The sequence below is a fragment of the Dermacentor silvarum genome, chromosome 3 (genome assembly GCF_013339745.2).
Source record: "Dermacentor silvarum isolate Dsil-2018 chromosome 3, BIME_Dsil_1.4, whole genome shotgun sequence".
NCBI lineage: Eukaryota > Metazoa > Arthropoda > Arachnida > Ixodida > Ixodidae > Dermacentor > Dermacentor silvarum.
The window spans coordinates 232,805,496-232,817,723 of NC_051156.1; the positions used below are offsets into that span (position 1 = coordinate 232,805,496).

At 47.8% G+C, this 12,228-nt stretch overlaps 1 long non-coding RNA gene across 1 annotated transcript; it reads left to right on the plus strand.

The window, feature by feature from the left end:
* The first annotated feature begins 200 nt into the window (after positions 1-200).
* Positions 201-9,286, plus strand: LOC119444210 (uncharacterized). Its single transcript, XR_005190514.2, has 4 exons — positions 201-283; positions 3,204-3,298; positions 6,596-6,767; positions 8,801-9,286. It is a non-coding gene; the product is annotated as an uncharacterized LOC119444210 (long non-coding RNA).
* Positions 9,287-12,228: the final 2,942 nt, after the last annotated feature.

A 12,228-nucleotide genomic window follows, 5' to 3' on the forward strand; every position in this document is an offset into this window, starting at 1 on the left:
ATTAATCCGGAGGCCCCCCATTATACGGTGTGCCTCGTAATAAGATCGTGGTTGTGGCAAGCGAAGCACAACCCAATTTTTTTTTTCAAAGGTTTAGTGGTGTACTCATGCGTGGCATGTGTGTGCTATGCAGAAGTCGAGTGAATTCAACGCGCGCAGCTTAGCCTAATGCACTGTCCTTTCGATTCTCCCGCAACAGTTTCGTGACCTTGAGTTTTCCCTGTGGACAAGCCTTGACATTCAAGGCGAGCTCACCCTTCAGAACTTCCTCGAGCATTTCAAGGTACGTAGGGGGGATTGATAGATTGATTTATCGATTTATTGATTATGTGTTTGAGTCTCACAAATGTTTATGCCAGATAATAAGGGCGCGATTACCATGCCAGAAGCTATAGATTTGAAGGATAGTTAACGAAATGTCAATCATTCCGCATTGAAGACCTATCAGATACACCTGGAAGAAAGGTGGCCTTAAGGGACGGAAGTACGTAAGAGAAACATAACTTTGTAAGGTATGACAGTACTTTTGAAGTATGATAGCTCGTTAGCAAGAACCACGGATCTTAAGCACCTTGAATGGGCGCCGAAGAAAGGTATAAAGAACGAGAAGGTAAAGAACAAAGCTTGTACGACGAAGCGACCCCGATACATAGCTTCATCAATTCGGGCCCTCTAAACCTGCTGTTTGTTGTAGCTCATACGAAGTATGCGAAGGCTACCAAAATAGTTTTAAGTGCGAAGCACTTTAGGGGCCCGGGCTGTCGGCGTGCAATGTGATCTCATGTCGTCGTGTTCATGCGCAAAAACAAGTTCTCAAAACAGCGAACAAGTGCAAAGTTGATCTAAACCAGTTCAAAGTAGACACGATTCAGAATAATTTAAAACATAGGAATAATCAAGCATTAAGCGCATTAATTAACAGGAACTCGTGAAAATCGTGTAATGTGATCTCACGTCGTCGTGGTCACGCGCAAACTAAGTTTTCAACACAGGGCCAAAACAAGTGCAGAATTGATCAAGACCGGTTCAGAATAAACTAACGTGATTTAGAATAATTGGAAAGATAGGAATAGTCATGAATTAATGGAATTCACAGATATTCGTTAAAATCGCTTCCATCATCAGTAAAGGTTTTGGCTCCATGTGCGTGTAGGTTTGACTCTATGTGCGCGGTGGTTTCCCACCAGCTGTGCCTTAGGTGTCAAAAACAGATGATGGATTGCTAAACACAAGATAAACACAGGATAAAACACGATAAACACAAGAAAAACACAAGGCAAACACCTGCGAATTGCTGTTTCGCACTTCCCCAGCTTTCACGATGAGTGGAAATGCATTTCCGCCGAGTTTACAAAGGCCCCTGTCCCGGACCGGTACCCATTTTTTTTACAGCGAAAGCTGTATATGGCTTGGCGAAACAAAAAAACCGTTCGTCCCATGTTTCGCTAAAGGTCTGCATTGGTTGCGCCGTTGGTGACGTCATTCTCTGCGTCGTACCTGCTCTGCCCGCAACGCCGGCTCCTCGGCTCGCCATTCGATATCTCGAGTTAGCTCGGCGTCGTGGTTAGCAGCATCCACCCGCCATTGGCACTTGCGTTCCACTTCGCGATTTCAACGTGGACGTTTCGTCGCAGCCGAAGCCAAAGTACCGCTCGAGAAACTCCCGCCGAAAGCGGGCGTTGGCCCCGACGATCGCGTTGCCGCCATTGCCACGTTGACGCTGCTCTGTCCGCAACGCCGCCTCATCGGCTCGCCGTTGTCGCATGCGTTCGATGTCTCGAGTTAGCTCGGCGTCGTGGTTAGCAGCATCCGCCCGCCATTAGTGCTTGCGTTCCACGAGAAAAAAACGGCTAACCAAGAATTGAGAAACGCTTCAATACAGCGTCGGGATTAACCCACTGCAAACACCGGGGTCGCACGTTTCAGCTTCGCTGGTTAACCATCTGTACGGACATCTTGGGCGGTGTTTTTTCTTTATTATTTTGCTGTGCATTGGACTAAAGATAAGAGATAGCACCTAGGTCTCTTGCCAGAAGGCCACAAAAGAAACGTTTTCGAAAACATGCATGCAAACTAAACTAAATCCTACACATGTTTGTTTTCATTGCTGCATCAGGTGCCGCCTAATAGCATCTGACATATACTGTATATGCCGTGCTTATTCTAGTTCGTGCCTAAAATTATTAGCGCTTATATCTAACTGTCCTGACGACAACGTGCTATAACCAGTAGGCATGTGCCAATAAGTATTTTAGATATTCGGTGCGATAGCGTCAGAGGAAAGGATGGATAAGAGGTGTCAGTCCACAGCTACAGCAGTGCAATGTGGGATCTTGTAGTAAAGCAGGTTTATTTCGAACATCTGAAGTTTAAAAGATATCGGTGTACGTGAAACACTTCGGCTAATTTTGCATTCTCTCTCGGGTGAAATTAATTTCTCTACGGAACCAAGCAAGCACATTGCCTTGTGCCTATAGCAGCAGAAATACATAGCCGCTAAGTACCAGCAGCGACAGAGATGTTGACGATCAGCCTGTAAGTTATGGCAAATTGGTTGATTCAAGTTCTGAACGCTAAGCAAGAAAATGAAGATGCAAAAAAAAAGGGGGGGGGGGGTGGAAGGAGGGGGGGGGGGGGACTTCAGGTTAAGTGAACAACGCAGATTTCTTTTTCCTTGCTGAAAATAAATGGGCATATTGAGAGTGTCACATAATTGGTGGCAAAATTAACCTTGAAAATAACCACATTCTTGTCCACGTTGCGTTCACTGACACGATTATATATGCTAACCCTCGATTGGTTAGAAGAATCAAGGGGACACCATCGCAAATTTTGTGTGTTCGTACGCTATCTGCCACTTGACTTACCTCCCGCATTGTCTCATCACTGTTTCTACCTTGGATTACGCAGCGATAAAGATCTGGTCACCGTGCTTTACATTTTCATTGTACTTGCAGCGTATATATGTTTTTGTATGAGAAATTAATTTATCAGTGTCAGTGCTATCTATCTACATTGTAGTTCCTTTACTTGTACACCTTCGCGATGAATGTACAGCTTGCGGGGCGGGACATAGTGGCAGCAGCACCATCGAGAGGTGTTCCAGGGTCTATAACCTTATCGTCTATTTGTCACAGCCTTCCTTTGTGCTTTTGACCAGTGAGAAGTGGCACAATGTATGTGTTCTACTTCATTTCTTGCAGAACGAGTTCGAAGTCGAAATCGTCATACTGTCGGAGGGATCCCGCTTGTTGTACGCCAACTTCATGGCCCCACCGGCGAAACGTCTTAGGATGACGTAAGTACAGCCGTTTTATTTTTAACGTGATAGGGCCCGGTGTCGGACAAAATCCGGCGTCGGCGTCCGCCGTCAGCGGTGTTGTCATTGAGAAAAATCATCCTGAACCACAACCACGCAGGCCCTCAAGGTGGCGCATAGGCGTTACTGAACTAATTGCATTTCTCAAAGTAAAATGTGTCAGAAAATTAGTAAAGTACGACTTACGCACAACCTAGGGACCTAATAGCGTCAGATTGTAATTTTGATATACGAGTCAACGTAATTTTGTTGCGCGGAAGCTCACACACAAACCCCTTTTTGCTTGCGATGAGTCATTGCTTGTAGCCCCTGCCTTACGGGAGTATGAGCCATTTCTCTGCCATGTGCAGCCACCGGGATCGGCCAGCCGCTGTTTGCTGTCGACGTTACGCCACGGAGAAAGCTGCGCTGTAAAAAGAAACAGAGCTGGCCAAGCCATGTAATGTGTAGGGCAGATAATCGGTGGGCCATTAGAGTTACTGAATGGATGCATCCATTCTGTGACAGCAGAAAGTTAGGTGGGGGATGACATGATTTAATTAGCAAGCGCAAGCTGGAATCAGCTAGCGCAAGACTATCGCGTTCCACTCTTAAATGCGAAGCTTAAGCATCTTCCAAGTTTTTTTATCAGTGTAACTTGTCCATGCGAGATTAGCGACGCTGAGTTCGGGAAGTGGAGTGGTACTCCAATATGGAGACATGGTCACGTGATTTTGTTTTATTGCGATAGCAATTATATGGACACTCCAAAGCAGATTTCTGCCGTCGCCGTCGCCGTCGCCGTCGTCGTGAGGTTCCGTATGACGTCAATGGAGATGAAATCGTCGCCGCGCGCCGCCGAACGCTGTATGTGCGAGTGAAAGGGCGCGAGGGACGCGCGCTTTCACGGGGAGTGAACGCACGGCGGAGAACAAACGCGCGTTCTGTGCCGTGCTCCCTTAAGGGCTGCAGAAGTAGGCGTCTCTTTCCTCCTTTACAATCACCATGTATGTAGAGCAAACGCGCCTTCTGACGCACGAAAGGCCGTGGGGGGGGGGGGGGGGGGAAGGGAGGGGACGTTTAGCTGCGGCACCAAGTACCTATTTATATCAGAGGCTCCGGCAACAGTCACCAACGCCGCACGCATTTTGTGCGAACGTGGGCAAAACGCCGACGGCGTCGACAACAGTTCTGCGTGTTGCCGGTGCTGCTGCATGTCCAAGTTTATACAGCTGATAAAGCTACTATCATTACTCCGTATAGCTCTCTACAAATTTGCTATCGCAATTGATGCTTCGCCTTTCAGGTGAAACTGCGACAACTTTTTTATTGCGATAGCAATTATATGGACACTCAAAGAGGATTTCTGCCGTCGCCGTCGCCGTGAGGTTCCGTATGACGTTAACGGCGATGAAATCGTCTCCGCGCGCCGGACGCTGTATGTGCGAGTGAAAGGGCGCGAGAGACGCGCGCTTTCACGGGGAGCGAACGCACGGCGGAGAACAAACGCGCGTTCTGCGCTGTGCTCCCTGAAGGACTGCAGAATTAAGCGTCTCTTTCCTCCTTTACAATCACCATATATAGAGCAAACGCGACTTCTTCCTTCGCGCCTTCTTTCGCTCCCACTTACCCCTCCCCGTTGGCGCTGAGCCGTGCTCCCTCAAGGGCTGCAGAAGATAGCGCCAACCTTTCCCTTTCCCTCAAGAACCACTTATCTTCGCGCAAAAGGCCGTGGGGGGAGTCATTTTCCTTAATAAACCACTACTACTACTACTACTACTACTACTACTACTACTACTACTACTACTACTACTACTACTACGGGAGGGAGGGAGGGAGGGAGGGAGGGAGGGAAGCGACGTTTAGCTGCGGCACCAAATGCGTATCTATATAAAAAAATGTCACAGTTTCGCCCTAAGGGCGAAGCAATGAATGCGATAGCAACACAGCAATGTCATACGAAGTAAGGTGAGCGGCTTTGGTAGCAATATGAATTGTAGTAAACATGAGCTGATTAAGTAAGCAGGTGTGCTGCGGCGTAAGTAGACCGACATGAAGAGAAACTCGATGACCACGAGGAGGCGCGTGTGAAACGGTGGTGTTGATGAGAAGCGCTTCCCGTGGGCAGCGCGTGCGAAGGGACACACCTGTAGCGCTGCACTGCCGATCCGGGCAGCATTGCATGTGTAGCGTGCGTTGGAAAATGTGGCCCGACTATTACTAACTGAATGAACAAGCGTGGTGTGAGCGCGCACAAACAAACATGAATATATCACACTGAATGACTGCAGACAACGACTGTCAAAACGCTGGCAACAAGCGCATACGCCGCAGCGGGCGAAGGTACGTGCGGTCTATCGCTTCAACGGAAACTGAGCGGCGAATGCACAGCGCATAAAGGTCAGAGCTGTGTGGAGATAAGAGACGGTGCGGGCGAGCGACGAGCCCCCCCCCTCCCCCCTCCCCCGCTCCCTCCGGCGCAGGCTTCCCGCTTCCTTGCTTGCGCGTGGGAGATTGAGTGCGTTCGCTCTCCGTGATAGCGCGCGTCCCCGCACGCTTCCGCTCGGGCATACGGCGCACGGCGAAGATTTTATCTATAGGGAACCTCACGGCGACGGCGACGCCGACGGCAGAAATCCGGTTGAAGTGTCCATATAATTGCTATCGCAATAAAACGTTGCGAGGCGAGATGGTGGTAAAGACTTCCGACGCTGCTCGACAAGTTTTCCGTTCTGATCTCGTCGAAAACCTCCGAGCCGCCCACAGAGGCCCTGGCAACAGTAACCTTTGTCCTTTAATGTCCTTTGTAAATATAAAGAAACAGACCTTTCTTGTTTACTGAGTTTACCCACTAAAAAGGATCGAAGCTCGTATTCGTAAGAAAGTTCCTCCCCTTAAAAGGTCCGTAAGAACAATGATGGATCGGTCGTGATGGCAAACATGAAGAGCTTTTAGGAATGCAAGATCCAAGCCGTTTGTGTACGATACAGGGACATTGGTGCATCACTCGTAATATAGTGTCGATGACGTTGCACCTGCGAGGAGCCTATGGTCTTTTGTATACAGGATTGGTAGCGTTCGCTAACTATCTGTGTGCTCTTTGTAAAGCTTCTTAATGTTATCGACCACCATAACAATGAACACACTTTGGGAATGAAAAGGTCCAATTTGGGCCCGGCACGATACCAGCGCGCTAGCTGTTTGGAAACTTTAACTACATCTCGGAGCACTGCCTTCACATGTTGCCAGAGTATACCCTGCATTTTCAAGTCAGTGTCTTTTTTTTTCTTTTCGCAGCATGAGCGAAGTGGTGCAGGACGTGTCGAAGGAAAAGATCGACCCGGGCAAGCGCGCCCTGATGTTTCAGCTCATGTGCAACGATTTGGACGGAAAAGAAGTAGAGCTGCCCCAAGTACGCTACTTGCTGCCCAAGCAAGACCAAGAGGCTGCAGACCCTCCAGTCTGAACGGTATGCTCGCCTAATTGAAATTTTTGCATGCCTTGCCATGAACTCTGACGTTAGGGTAAGATGCGTTTCGCGGCCGGGAGAAATTTAATAGTTCGGATAAAAGCTAAAGGTAATAAAAGCAATCCTAGAATTAGTACTCGTCACTGAACATGAAAGTGACACTCGAACATAAAAATCAGCGTCTAAAACCTGTCCATAAAACCGATTAAGAGAAACTGCACAGAAAAAGGCAGAGATGCAAAACAGTAACGAAGATAAGGACAAGTTAGTAAGGATAACATCAGCGCTCTCCTGTTGAAAAGGCGTTAACTTGGTGAAGGGATTTATTATGCAGAGCCGATAGAATGAGGATGGCAAAAACAAGATTGGTGGATGCAGAGGGACGGTGGGAAAAAGAGTTGAGCTGTGTACAGTGACGTCTGCATAAAGGCGAACAGCGTGTTCATTCGGGCTAATTTGTACGTCTTGCCAAGCAGCAAAATTCTCAACAGCGCGACACCAGGACATAGAAAAGAGACAAAGGACAGAGTATTGTGTCCTGTGATTCTTTGTGACCTGTGTCACGCTGTCTAAAATTCTGTTGTTTGCATGAAGGCTGTCGGCGTGACGCAGAGAAGCTGTAATCTGGGAACACTCAAACAGCTTTTGTCCTGCGGTAAAACTTAACAGGGTGTCCGAGAGTTATCGCGATGCAACCTGGTTCACCACAAACTCCTTCTCGTGACTTGACTCTGCGTATTCAACTAGTACATGAACACTGCATGAAATATTTATGCTGAACTTCATAAAAGTTCGCGCCAGTGGTTGAAACAGGAAGCACGCTATAGCTTCTTCGCTTTCAAAAGCTGGGTATACTGATCTAGGCACATTGTTCAAGATTTTTCGCGCTGCACCATTACAACTTCTAACTTACGCTTTGCTTGGAAGGTGTGGTTCTGAGGGACTGCATCAAGAGACTGCCTTACCACTTCTTTTGAGTATTTGTGTATTTGTAATGCACACGCATACACAAATGCCCAATAAAGTTGATGGGAAAGCGGGGCGTTGGTATTCAATTGGTCGAGCATCGCACGCGTAATACGAGAAATGTGAGTTTAGTTTCTAACTGCGGCAAGTTTTTTTCGTCCATTTTGACTTTCCTTTATTTTATAATTTCTACATTTCAAGTGAAACAAGGAATTTCTCATATGCTTACCTTGGATTCATTGCGTGTTGGCTTCATGTGGTTGTGAGCATTAGGTGTTGCGTTTTAAAGTAATTTTGCAGACATAGGATGCAGTCGCAAGGCTGGGATTAATTGGAGGTCGCTCGGAGAGGTCTTCGTCCTGCGGCGCACATAAATTATGGTGGTGATGAAGCTGCCGTAGCGTAAATGTCAGTATCAGGCGGCGCGGTAAAGACCACTGTTCAAACTTCTCACTATCACGAAACGAACACCCGTGTTTTTAAAACAGCCTCTACTAAACGCTCTTCCTCGATTTCATGATGCTGACAGTGATGTTTTCTGACAGATTCTCCATTGAAACGGTTTGGTTAAAATAGTCGGTTAGTCTGCGTTATCTAACGAGGATTTACGTTGTCTACTGCAGCTTATTTAGAGTTTCGCCTATCTGTTCTTTATCTTGTAAAGTTATGCATGCGTTTAACGACCCCGGCCACTGACCCTTGAATGGAGCACAGCGCTGTCCCTCAGCTTAAGAAGAAACTGCACCACAAAAACAATGTTGTGTGATGGCTACGACAAGGAGTTGCTTTGGAAACGCACCTTTGACACGGTGATTTACGGTTGTGGTCACAATTACCTGGCTACAAAAGTTTTTATCAATGATTTACGTGGTGCGTCATGAAACCCAGTGACACTTACAGTTGAACTACCAGCACCACAGGCGCTGCCGTTCCCTTTCTTGTGTCTATGGGAAGTGTGGGGCAGAGAATCGTTTTAGAATACAGAAGTGACAGTATTGGTTTCACCGCTACAGGGACATTTTAAGCCTTTGTTCGTTCTTTTACAATTCTAAACATCTTTTTTCCAGGCGCAGAAGCCACTGGCGAAGCCATTTCCACCACGCCACTTCACATCCCGCATCGATGACTTCTTGAAAGCCAAAGCCAGCAATAAGCCCCTTCCATCTCATCGATGTCCGCGTCACCTGTAATTGGAAGTTCTCCACTAAGGCCCCCGCCCCTTCGTATTCAAATTGATACAAATCACATCAGTGAAACCCGAGCATGTGGTTCGCTTTGTTGAGTGTCTGCTTCTACCAGCGCGTGCATACTTATTCACATTTTTTATTTGCTGCTGTTACTGATGCTGATAAAGCGTGAGCCAAAAGCCCCCAAAAACAGCGCTTACAGAAATTGACAGCTTGCGTATACACAATGACGCCCCACGAATCCTCTTTAACCTTTGGCGTTAAAGTAAATACTAGACATTTTATTGGAGCGCTTTTCACTTGTTAATATACCGTCGAATATGGCTTTCATTGCCTAGACGCGTATAATATGTCGATTGAACCTGAAATAAAGCGAATTGAACTAAAAGTTCACTACGTGTCACTTAGAGAATAAGGTTACCATCATCAGGCAAAGCCATGCCTTTAGCCTCAGTGCCACTGGACATTTTTATAAATGTCCAAATAAACTACTATGCTAATAAACTAGAGCTATTGAAATAGATCCACCAGTGGGAGTAGAGAGGGCGTGTCATCGCCTGCCATTGACGCTTGTATTTTTACGACGCAATATAACACGGCGATTCGACGTCTTCTAGGTTATGCAAGTGTCAAGATGAAGTCAACGCGGCATTTAGGATCCTTCTATTCAAGTGCACGCACTCTAATGCAACTTTTATTGCGATAGCAATTATATGGACACTCAAAAGCAGATTTCTGCCGTCGCCGTCGCCGTCGCCGTTGCCATGAGGTTCCGTATGACGTCAATGGAGATGAAATCGTCGCCGCGCGCCGAACGCTGTATGTGCAAGTGAAAGGGCGCGAGGGGCGCGCGCTTTCTTGGGGAGTGAACGCACGGCGGAGAACAAACGCGCGTTCTGCGCCGTGCTCGCTTAAAGGGCAACTCCGGCGATTTTTCGATGTCAACGGATGTCGATGAAATTCGCTGGGTCTGTTCCTCTGAATACCTCCGTCATGTCCTAAATAAAGCAGGCTTGAGAGTTGCACAGATTTTTTACAAATGAATTTAATTTATTGCCTCGAGCACCCTACCTTACCCCCTCCTCAGTTATAGGCCACATTGTGTATGACGTCAGGAATGGTCCACGCAGAGCATGCCGGGATCATGCAGACGACAGCGACGAGAGCGTGCAGGAGTCGACGATCGTGAGCTAGCGCTTGGCGTGAGATGTTGCTGTCGCGAGAAGTTGCATTCCCTGCGGACGGGCAAGTGATGCGGGGTGGCAAGCGGTGTTGCGTTGTTGGCTGCACGAACTTCAGCCCTCGCCATCCGCAAACACAGTTTGAGCCGATGCCGATCGCGTTCAACCGAGGTTAAGCCTATCACAGTGGCCAAGTTCGTGCGTCTGCTGCTTGCGGACCAGACCCACTGATATGAAGCTAATTAAGCTATTAGGATGAGGAAAGCTGCTTCTGAAGTTCAGTTTTGCTACGGATTTGAAATAAACCATTCCTCATTTCGTACAGTGCACACGCAAAAAGCTAAAAGCGACAACACGACGCGCAATCAACATCCGTATACGTTGCCGTTCTCGAATGCGGCCAGTCGCACTCGCCGGCGCTTCCCTAAATGAAATGTGACTACGCAAATCCATGGGTCTATTATTACCCATTGTTATGCTGACATTATTTAGCTTACGAGGTGCACTGTTTGCCTGGTATCCCAAATGGGCAGTAAGCGGAGGCCCCTTCGGTACAGCATGCGTAAACAACCGTCTCGTTCAGCTGCCAACGATGTCATACTTCATGACATCGGCGTTTCCGCGAGAAAACTATACATTCTCTAAATGAACGATCATACGCGCAATGTCCCAATCTATGTCTACTTTACGGAACACCAATTGTGTGCATGAAGAGAGTACGAAGAATAAATAAGCAGGCTGCACAACGCTTCCCTACTATACGCGGTCTCCCGCTCGCTGTTTCCGAAGGTGCGTGGTCGCACGTATCAGCGCGACCCAGAGTGATGTAACGGTGCTTACATGCACAAAATCGACGTGTTTTGATATGTTCTGACATTAATTGATGTCACCGATGAGCGGCTATCTCAAGCGAACGACGTACGAGTGGTCGCTGTACCTGCAGATGTAAACAAATGCACCGGTCGGTGCTTTGGACTGTCAGCGGCGTTCTTGTGGGATACAAATGCGGAAAGTCGTGCTCCACATCTTACAGTGAGCATGCGAAGCGGTTCCCTGGGAGGGGTAAAATACCTAAAATAGCAAGCAGCACGTATATGAGTGGTTAGGGCTACCCTTGGTCTTCATGTCGCAGGGCGATATGTTGCGCATGGGTGCTGGCTCTAGTGGTGGAGGACGGCGATTCGTGGCTATTGAATTCTTCTGAATCATAACTGCCACTGTTTGACAGATCCGAATAGGTGGTGCAGCTTACATGCAATGTCACCCGAAGGTCCCCGAAGGTCCGGCGCGGTCACGAATAAGCTGAGCGTCTGCTCTTCGCCGGTTTCGTTCACCCCGCGGGCGAGACCGGCATGCGTTGCGCGCCTTCCCCGCCGGGGATACATTCGTGACGTCACACGCAGAGGTTCGCTCGGCTGCTTGCTCAGGTTTCGGTTTCGTTTTTGCGCTTTTTTGCTTATTTAAAATTATTTTCGAATTTGCGGAACAATTCTCCTATCAGGTGCGTCACAGGAGGGTCTCGGGAACCTAAATATTTTATTAGCTCGACATGGTCAAAAAATCGCCGGAGCTGCCCTTTAAGGGCTGCAGAAGTAGGCGTCTCTTTCCTCCTTTACAATCACCATATATGTAGAGCAAACGCGCCTTCTTCCGACGGGCGAGAGGCCGTGGGGGAGGGGGGGGAGGGAAGGGAGGCGACGTTTAGCTGCGGCACCAAGTGCCTATTTATATCAGAGGCTCCGGCAACAGTCACCAACGCCGCACGCATTTTGAGCGAACGCGGGCAAAACGCCGACGGCGTCGACAACAGTTCTGCGTGTTGCCGGTGCTGCTGCATGTCCAAGTTTATACAGCTGATAAAGCTAATATCATTACTCCGTATAGCTCTCTACAAATTCGCTATCGCAATTGATGCTTCGCCTTTCAGGTGAAACTGCGACAACTTTTTGAAATAAACGTCCCGAGGAAGCTCCAGCAACTGCGCGAGCTCAAATTTCCCTATTCCAATACATGCGAAACACAGAACTACTCATTAGACAACCACTAAACTTACAGCTAATGAAATTTGTTTGCTTAAGAGAGGAAGCTGATGAACTGAGATGAGTTCTGCCACATTTTTTTTTTTTT